The sequence below is a fragment of the Prionailurus bengalensis genome, chromosome D1 (assembly GCF_016509475.1).
Source record: "Prionailurus bengalensis isolate Pbe53 chromosome D1, Fcat_Pben_1.1_paternal_pri, whole genome shotgun sequence".
NCBI classification, from domain to species: domain Eukaryota; kingdom Metazoa; phylum Chordata; class Mammalia; order Carnivora; family Felidae; genus Prionailurus; species Prionailurus bengalensis.
The window spans coordinates 89,438,728-89,448,321 of record NC_057346.1 but is presented as its reverse complement, the minus strand read 5'-3'; positions in this window follow the sequence as shown (position 1 = coordinate 89,448,321).

The window sequence follows — 9,594 nt, the reverse complement described above, 5'->3', positions numbered from 1 at the left end:
CTGCCCCTCCCCTGGTCTCTCTTTCAAAAATAAATAAACTTTAAAAAAAAAAAGGCAAATAAAATGATGTCCAGCATTTCATTGACTGGATACAGTGTAATATATTAAAATATTTCCTTGCTGATTTACATTTCAGTTGCTTCCTCTGGTCACAATTATATAGAACATTTTAGTGGAAATGTTTATGCACGTCATGTTTTGCTTTCCTTGAATTATTGCCTCAAAAAGTCATCAGAAATGAAAATGGTTGGGATAGTTTGATCGCAATATGGAGTTAGTATGAAGTGTGGAGTCCCCGTAGGGTTAAAAACACAGGTTTGGCACTTGCTAGCTGTGTAACCTTGGACCAACTGTCTTTCTAAGTCTCAATTTCCTCCGAAGTGAAAGAAGGCAAATAGAGTCCCTAATCCGTGTGGTCGCAGTGAGGACCGAATTAAACAAAATACCGTAGATTCCGTACATTTGGGCTGTTACTAGGACGCATCCCATGGCTGCTGTTACTATCCTCGCACTCACGCTGTTTTTCTGTTCCTTTAGACTAAGCTGACTCAACCCCATGTGGCTGAAAGTGAAAATGTTTCTAGAGGCAAACTCAAACCGGTTTGCCCCATAACCCGACGGGTCAAATTACTTCAGCTATTCTTGCTTTACTGATACCTCTCATTGTGCCCCTTGCTCCCTTCACAAACGTGTCCGTCCTGAGTCTGAGACTTTGGTCGAATCTCAGCCCTAACTTGATCTCTTCCAAGGCTCTTCCAAAGCCTTTTTCGGACCCTGGTCCCAGATGCCGCAGGTATGTTAAAACGACCCCTTCCCCATCCTGCAGGACGCATAATTCTATGGGAGCAGGAGACTAGTAGAGGTGATGTGAGCTTTTGTATTGAGTTAACTACTTGTTAATTTTGTGTTTGGGGTCAAGGTGTAGGGGTCCAATGAATGGTGCCTTTCGCCTTCCTTCCTGAGTTCAGAATCAAAGAGGAAGTACACTCAGGAGTCAGGTAGACGGAGGTGAGGATAACGGCTTTATTCGCAGGAGCAGCTGAAGAAAAGAATAAGACCTCACTAGGCAGCCACATAAATGAACGTGAAGCATTTCCCCCCCTCAAAATAGCCTTCAGGCTTCTGGCACTTGCCAGGGAGCTGATGGGCCTAGAAGGGACCCCGCTGCAGGCAGGTGCATCTGAAAGTGACGGAGGGGGAGGAGTCCCATGGAGACCATTTGGTCTTTTTCCAAACTCACTGTCAGAAAAGAGAGTGCAAAGGATGGTCAGAGAGGCCAGGGGTGTTTTTAGCTGCAGTTTCTCAGCATGGAAATGTCAGGCCAGGGAACAGTAGGTTTCTTTTTGGACCCAATATGTGATCCCATACTGGCCCGCGGCACATGATGATGACAGGTCCAGTCTTACCGTTTGGACCTCTCACAGCTACAGTTACACCCACTCTTTCCCTTCTCTTCTCTTCGCCTTCCCCATGACCCCCCAGAATAGTCTTTATCCCTAGGACAGTGTTGACCCACAGCTGGCACCCCCGAGATAGGGGTGGAGCTCTGACCTTGACGGCTCTTTAAATTTTTTTTTTTAATGTTTATTTATTTGTTTTGAGAGACAGAGAGTGCAAGCAGGGGAGGGGCAGACAGAGAGAGAGACTCCCAAGCAGGCTCCACGCCATTGACACAGAGCCCGACTTGGGGCTCAAACCCACGAACCGTGAGACTATGACCTGAGCCTATACCAAGAGTCAGACACTTAACCGACTGAGCCATCCACGTGCCCCTGGCATTGATGGCTCTTGAATCATGTTGTCCCATTGCTTTTCTGCCAATTTATAATTCCATCCATCACGTAATAGGATTACGTCAGTAACAACAACAGCAGCAACAAAAACTCCCAAACAAAAAGCAAAAATCCCAGTTCAAATTGGCTCAGGCAATACAGATTTTTTATTTCCCATCACAAGAAGGTGGTGTTAGCAATATTACTCAGTGATATCGAATTCAGGTTCTTTCTCTTTTTCTGCTCTGCCTGCTGCCCCTTGACTTCCTCCTAAGACTGGTCCTGCTCGTGGTCCTCTGGTACCTAGGCATCCCATCCAGGAATTACCTCATCCAGAAAAAGAAAAGGGACCATGCCGTCTTTGTTTTATGTTTTAAATGAGGAGCTCTTCCCTAAAATACCCCTCACACTGCACCGGCCCTTACTAAACCAATCTCTACGCGAGAGGATGAAGCCCCCATTATTGTCTTAGCCCTGTTCATAGCTAGAGAGGGTGGACACACTGAGAAACCCGGGGCTCTGACACAAGGGAAAGGGGACAACAGATGTCAGGTGGGCAGCCAGCTATGTCTCCTGCGCATCACTAGGCATCTGTTTCAGTGGTTGGGATTTTAAAGAACCAGTCTCCTTCTATTTCTGTGTTCTCATGTCTGAACCTCAATTTCCTCCTCTGCCTTCTGCACCTTGCAAGGCTGCTGTGATGATTGAAACGGCGTGTGTGACTTTAGAGAGTGCTGTGTAAACCTGGCATGCGACTAGCATGGTGAGCGGAACGTGAATCTCCTACCATCCCTGGGGTGCAACTCCTTCCCGACTTCAACTGTTGTTTGCAAAGCTGGGATCTCGTCCTTGCGAGCCTGGAGAGTGGAAACATCTCATCATGGTGGTAAGCGTTCCTCTTTGACCTCCAAACATAATGGAAAAAGAAAAGTAAATAACAAACTGAAGCAGATTGAACCAACAAACATGAAAAGATGCTCAATGCCACTCATCATTAGGGAAACGCAAATTAAAAACTCCAGTGAAATGTCACCTCACACCCATTAGGATGGCTACTATCTTAAATGCCAGCAAGGGTGTGGAGACGCTCTAATCCTTGTACCCTGGGGGTGGGAAGGTGAAACGGTGCAGCCATTATGGAAAACAGTATGGTGGTTCCTCCAGAAATTCAAAATGGAATTGCCACATGAGCTAGCAATCCCACTTGTGGGTGTCTAGACCAAAGAATTGAAAGCAGAATTTTGAAGAGAGATTTGCGCACCCGCGTTCATAGCGGCATCGTTTACAAGAGCTAAAAGGCGGAAGCAACACACATTTTCATGGACAAATAAATGAAGGCGCACAATGTAGCATCATTCCGTCCTCAAAAGAAAGGAAAGCTGACACATGCTACAACATGAATGAACCTGGAGGACATCATACTAAGCGAAATAAGGTAGTCACAGGAAGACAAGCACTGTAATATTCCACCTAGGTGAGGTATCTAGACTCGTCAAATTCATAGAAACAGAAAGGACAATGGTGGTTGGTAGGGTAGGAGAAATGGGGGGTTGTTCAGTGGGTAAGAATTTCAGTTTTGCAAGAAAGAAAACTTCTAGAGATCAGTTGCACGTCAACGTGTACGCGTTTAATGCCCCTGTACGACATATACTTAGAAATGGTTGAGATGGCAAAATTTGTGTTATGCATTTTTTTTACCACAATAAAATTTTTCTATTTAAAAACATTTTTTAAATGTTTATTTATTTTTGAGAGAGAGAGAGAGAGAGAGCATGAGCAGGGGAGGGACAGAGAGAGGGAGACACAGAATGTGAAGCGGGTTCCAGGCTCCGAGCTGTCAGCACAGAGCTCAATGCGGGGCTCAAACCCATGAACCACAAGAATATGACCTGAACCAAAGTCAGACGCTTAACCGACCGAGCCACCCGGACGCCCCAATAAAAAATGAAAAAAGAAATTGTTTTAAATATAATTTATTGTCAAATTGATTTCCATACAACACCCAGTGCTCATGCCGACAAATGCCCTCCTCTGGGTTGGTAATATGCAGGGCTGGATAGTACATAGAGATATAAGCACTTACCCGCACCTTTTAAACAGTTGATGGGACTTCAAATGGCCTTATTTTTTGTGGATGGCGGTTTGGTAATATCTACCGCAGTTAAAGGCAGAGGAGGGAGAAGAGTGGGAGGGATATTATCAAGGAGGAGGTTCATGGGGCCTGAATGAAGGAGCATCATGTAACTGGACCCCAAGAGTAGGAGCTGAGTCTGCCTCCAGAGACCGCCCAGCCTCCGCCCAGCAAGGACCATCTGCAGCCAACCTTAGGAAGCTGGACAAACCACCCCTTGCCAGTTGAGTGAACATTGAACCTTCCTGGTAGTGAGGGCCTCTATTAGCTGTCTTCCTCCTGGCCACCGGTAAAGGCCTCCTTCCGGTTCCTTTCTGGTCATCTTGGTGGAACTGCCATCTGCCTATGCCCAGAGATTTCGCTAAGGCCTCTCTCCGCCATCCGTGTTAGGCAAGGTTGGCGAACCAGCAAAAAAAACCCCCAATATTTTAGTGGCTTAACACAGTAGAGCGTTCTTTCTTTCTTTTTTTTTTATACAAGGTTCAATGAGGATGTTTTCGGCTGATCAGCCACCCCGTGCAGTTCTCCTCCAAGCTGTGACTCAGGGATCCGGGTTTCTTCCATCTGGTGGCTTTGCCGTGCCCTAAGCCCTCGTCAGAGTCTTCTCCTGGAGCGGGAGCTCTGCGTTCGGCCAGATGGCAAGCTAAGAGAGAGCAGGGAAATTGCATGGGCTGTTTTAGGATCCAGGCTTGGAGGTGGCATCCATCAGTGCCACCCGCGTCCTACTGGCAAGACACGGTCACACTGCAGCACTTGGATGCAACAAGTCCGCAGATGGTCTCTATGGGTCTTGTGTGGCCGAAAAGGAAACAAGCTGGTTGGCGCATACATACCAATGTGTCTGTCATAGTACCTTATGAAGACAACCCCTCTTATAACAACCTAGAACACTTAAGCCCACTGAAACAGAGGGAGAGCCTGCACACCCGAAGGAAGGCTGGTGATAGATGAAACATCCCTTCGCTGTTCCCAGCATCCCCGTACTGGGTTGGGCTAATAAAGAGCCATTTCAAGATACTCGCAGCCCATTCCCAGCTGACACTTTTAATCATAAAAAAAGTGAAGATGTCATTTCTACTCGAGCAAAACCTATTTTCCTCTTCTTCCACCTACAGGAATTTCATTACCGAGACCGCATTTCCCAGCAGGTACAGAGGGCCTGTCAAATCATGAGAGACTCTTAAGGACTGAGAACAGACTGAGGGTTGATGGGGGGCGTGGGGGAGAGGAGAGAGTGGGTGATGGGCATGGAGGAGGGCACTTGTCGGGATGAGCACTGGGTGTTGTATGGAAACCAATTTGACAGTAAATTATATTAAACAACAACAACAACAACAACAACAACAACAACATACTGCAGTGACTGGAGGAACTGAAAACCAGATCATTTGCACCTGCTTGGCCCTTTCCAAGGAGGGATTCCTGCCAGCCCTGCCTGTTCAAATTCTACCCGTCCACTGGGGGCACACCTATCTCAGGACCTAAGATTCCTTTCCTTACTACTCAGCCCATAGAGATCCTAACCCTTTCTGCCTTACAAAACACTGATTATTTTTGCTACTATCATTTGAGATTTGGTTGTCATTTGTATTGAACTCCACATCTTCGTGCGACAATTATCAACTAAGCATACCGGGTTCCGGACTAAAGGATTCAGAGATAATAAAAGGAAAACAGCCTTCCTGGAATCTGCAGCCCAGTGAAGAAGGCAAATGAACTTTCTGTAAATCTGAGTGTTCTGGAGCTTGCAGGCAAATACAAAACGTCTTGGAGATTCAGATGGAAGAGCCGTCTTCCTGAATGTGAGTGAGGATGCATTGGTGCATTTGAATTCGGACTCTGAAGAGTGCAAAAGACCCTAACAAGCAGAGTCTGGGGAGTGCGTTCCAGGGGAAGACAAGAATGGGCAAAGTCACCAAGGTGTTGGAAAATTTCAGAACAGGCAGGTTATTCTGTATGGCTGGAGATAAAGCTGCAAAGGTGAGAATCAGTTAGGATTCTTTGAGCTGCAAGTAATCAAAGTATGTCTCAAACAGGCGTAGGTAGTAAGAAACTATATTTCATAGCTGGAGGTCCAGAGAGGCAGGGGAACTCCAAGAGCCGTTTGATCAGGGCTCCGTGTCTGTTTCTCTGTTCTTCTCTTGGGTCTGCTTTGCTCTGTGTTCACGCTGCCCTCATGGTGGCCATCCTCATGGTTGCAAGATGGCTGCCAGCAACATCCAGGGCATAGGTTGTTCATGTTGAAAGACAGAAAGAAAAAAAAAAATTGTTTGGCCCGAGCAAACCTCTTCTCAGATCTCATTGATGTAAAATGGCTTAGGACTGCCCATTCCTGAACCAGTCAGTGACAAGAGAACGACCATGAATGGAATAAAAATAATCGCTTGAGCCAAGTGCAAGGTAGGAGGAAGTCAGCCACGATGGTTCCCCCAGTAGGCTTGGGCCAGACTGAAAAGTCGAGAATCTTGGCCTCAAAAATCTGTGTGCATCATAAAAGGCATGGGAGCTATTGAATGTTTTTCTGCAGGGGAATAAACAGAACTGAGTTCAAGGTGAAATTATTTAGATGTTTCTATCAGAAATAATAAAACAGGAGAGCAGATGTGGAAGAGTAGGTGTTCACTGCCATCATATCTTTTCCTTCTCTACACATCAAAAATGACTCCCAAGAATGAAGCTGCCACAATCATTCACATCAGGTATAAATAACTGATAAGGTATGATGCCAGTGGGAACAGAAAAGAGAATTTTAATGGAAGACACATTCCAGACAAGACAGGATGATTGTAGACGGGGAAAGAAAAATTAAAGATGATTCTGACGTTGTGAATTAATGACTGAAACATGTAGTGCCATGAATAGAAATATGATCATCTAGGAGAGGCAGTGAGATAATTTTGAATCCATAAATCAGATGCATGACTAATAGCAATGATAATAGTAAGAAAATGATGCTTATAGTGACAAAATGATGATAGTTAATAGTAAATTTAGTATATATCGGACAATTAATATATATCAGGCACATAGTAGAGACTTAGTATTTGTTGCTCTGATATATGTGTGTATTCACTTATTCCTTACAATGATCCCCAAATTATCCCCATTTTGCAGAGGAGGAAACTGAGGCTCGGAACAGTAAAACTAAACAACCCAAGGTCACATACATAACTGAGAAGGAGATAAGGTGGGATCAGACCCAGGCCATCTAACTCGGGACCGTATGCTTTCAGTCATCAAATCAGTAGCTAACATTTATTAAGCATCATACTTTGTGACAGTGCTTTACAAACATTCCCTTTAATCCTTAAGAGTCAACATATAAAAGGGATAGTATTATCCCTGGTGTACAGATGAGCAACCCGAAGCACAGAAAGGGTAAGAGACTTGCCCAGAGTCACACAGCTGGTAAATGGCAGAGGCAGCATTCAAACTGCAGTGGGCACATAGCTCAAAAGCATGCACTCTTTCCAGGACTCCATGGGAAAGACACATGCACCCTAGGAGCACAGGATCTATATCCCTTGTCTCATCGAGGAAACGGTACGCTTCCGGCCTGGGGACCAAGGCTTACACGTTTGGGGCACACGCCTGGTGGGGACCTGGCATGTGATGCGAGGACCAATAGAATTTGAGGTCTCTGGGAATGTCTGCATATTGAACAAGCTGAAATTGCTACAGGAGGGTCCCGACCAACGGGGGCAGGAAATTGGAGGAGGTGGAAGGGTGGAGTATTATTAACCGAACAAGTTCAAGTGCAGAGAGTCCTGAGTCTGGTTGCAGTCCTGTAACTCATTAGGCCCCTGGCGGGGGGTGCCTTGGGCAAAGTGCTTAACCTCTGAGCTTCCCTGTCCTCATCTGTAAAGTGGGGACAATAATAGCTGGACCTCACCCCGGGGAGCTGTCTCGTGGGGACTGAAGACCACCCAAGCTCGTGAAACATGGGGCTCAGTGCCTAGCGTATAGCAATACTTATTACCCCGTAGCGGCGTTGCTATGATTGTTGTTAGGACGATGATTTCTGCAAGAGAATGTGGAAGGAAACAAGTCCACGCCTCCGGGAGGAGGGATTCTGCCGCTTATATTTCATAACGTTCTTGCCCCTTTGAAGCCTCCACATAGCAGCCGCCTTGACTTCCAACTTTCACGGCAGGCTCTCTCCAAACCAGATGGACCAAAGCCAGTGGCCGCTCCAGGAGCGGAGGAGGGCCAGGAGAAGGGCCAGTGGGGCGGGGGTGGGTGATAGGACGAGGGGGTGGAGAAGGGCTGCCCACCCCAGGAGGCTTCTCCTAGGCTCTTCCCAGATCCCCCCAGCTCCAAAGGTGGCTCCAGCTCTGGCCGTGCTTTTTGCCCAGCCACGTCGTTTGTGTTTCCAAATGTAACGGACAGCTGGCGGCCACTGGTTCTGGCTTTTCCTACCATGACCTCGGAGCAGTGGGGCTGTGGGGTCAGTGCCGGCCCTGGAGCAGCCGCTGCCCTCTCCACACTGGGGAGGGGGAGGCAGGAAGGTGGACAGAGCCCAGCAGCCCCCGGAGACCCTGGCACCCGTAGTCCCTGGCTACTCCCCAGGGGGTTTTCAGATCTTCCGGGCCATGACCCTCCACTTGGCTAGCCGAGGGCTAGGGGAGAAGCAACTTCCTCTCAGCAGCTAACATTTTTCAGAGGCTTCTGGAATCCTGTGAGTCTACAAGTGCTTAGTCATGGAGCATTAGAGCTGGCCAAGCCCTTAATCCAACCGTCCCGTTTTAGGGGTAAAGAAACTGAGGCCCAGAGGGGTGAAGTGACTAGTCGAAGACAGTTCTATGAGTCAGGGTGGGGCTGGGGCAGGAGCTCTTGCTGCGAATCGTGAGCCTGGGGCTTTTCCATTACTCAAAACCACAGAGCCCAGCCCCAGCATTCTGCCCTAAAAAGGGCTGGATCTTGTGATCCGGTTGGGACCTGCGACCCCAATCCATGGGCTTATCCACCTTCGAAAGGGGAGTTGCCAACAGACGTTTGCCAACAGACGTCGGGCAAAAATGACAGCAACGAAAAATGTATTTGCTGTGGAAACGTGCTCACCCTACAGTATGAAACGAAGAAGAAACAGAGTCTCCAAGCAGAATTTCTCCTACGACCCCATCTGGATAAGGAGCTCGCACACACATGTGTACGCAGAAAAGACCAGAAGGAGAAGTAAAACAAACTTACTTCTGGGAGGGCACGGTTCTGGGTGGTTTGCATTTGTCCCTTCTTTGGTCTTACTCGTATTTTCTAAACTTTCCACTTTGAGAGGGTTTATTTCCGTAACAGCAATTTTAAAAAGACACAAAATAAACAGACAGGCACCGGGGTCCCCGGTCGCCCTCCCTCGGCCGGGCTTAGCAGAGGCTCCCAAACAGTCTGCACCCATTGCACAAGGTGTGGCATTTTCCTTTCCGGTGAATCCTCGACAAGCTCAGACCTGAGGACAGGCGGTCCCAGCCGCGGTTTTGCTGGAGTCTGGGAGCAGCAGTGTGGGTTCGGGGCACCCCTGGGTCTCCGGTGTGCCCCGAGGGGAGGGGGTGACGCCTGACCCCAGCCTCACAGCTGGCTCGGCCGAGCGTGTCTGGAGGTATGAGGCAGAGGCCAGCCTGGGGTCTGCCATGTGGAGAATGGGGAAGAGCAAGACAAAGGCCAGGTGGCCCTCTGGGGACTCTCCCCGTCCCAGGC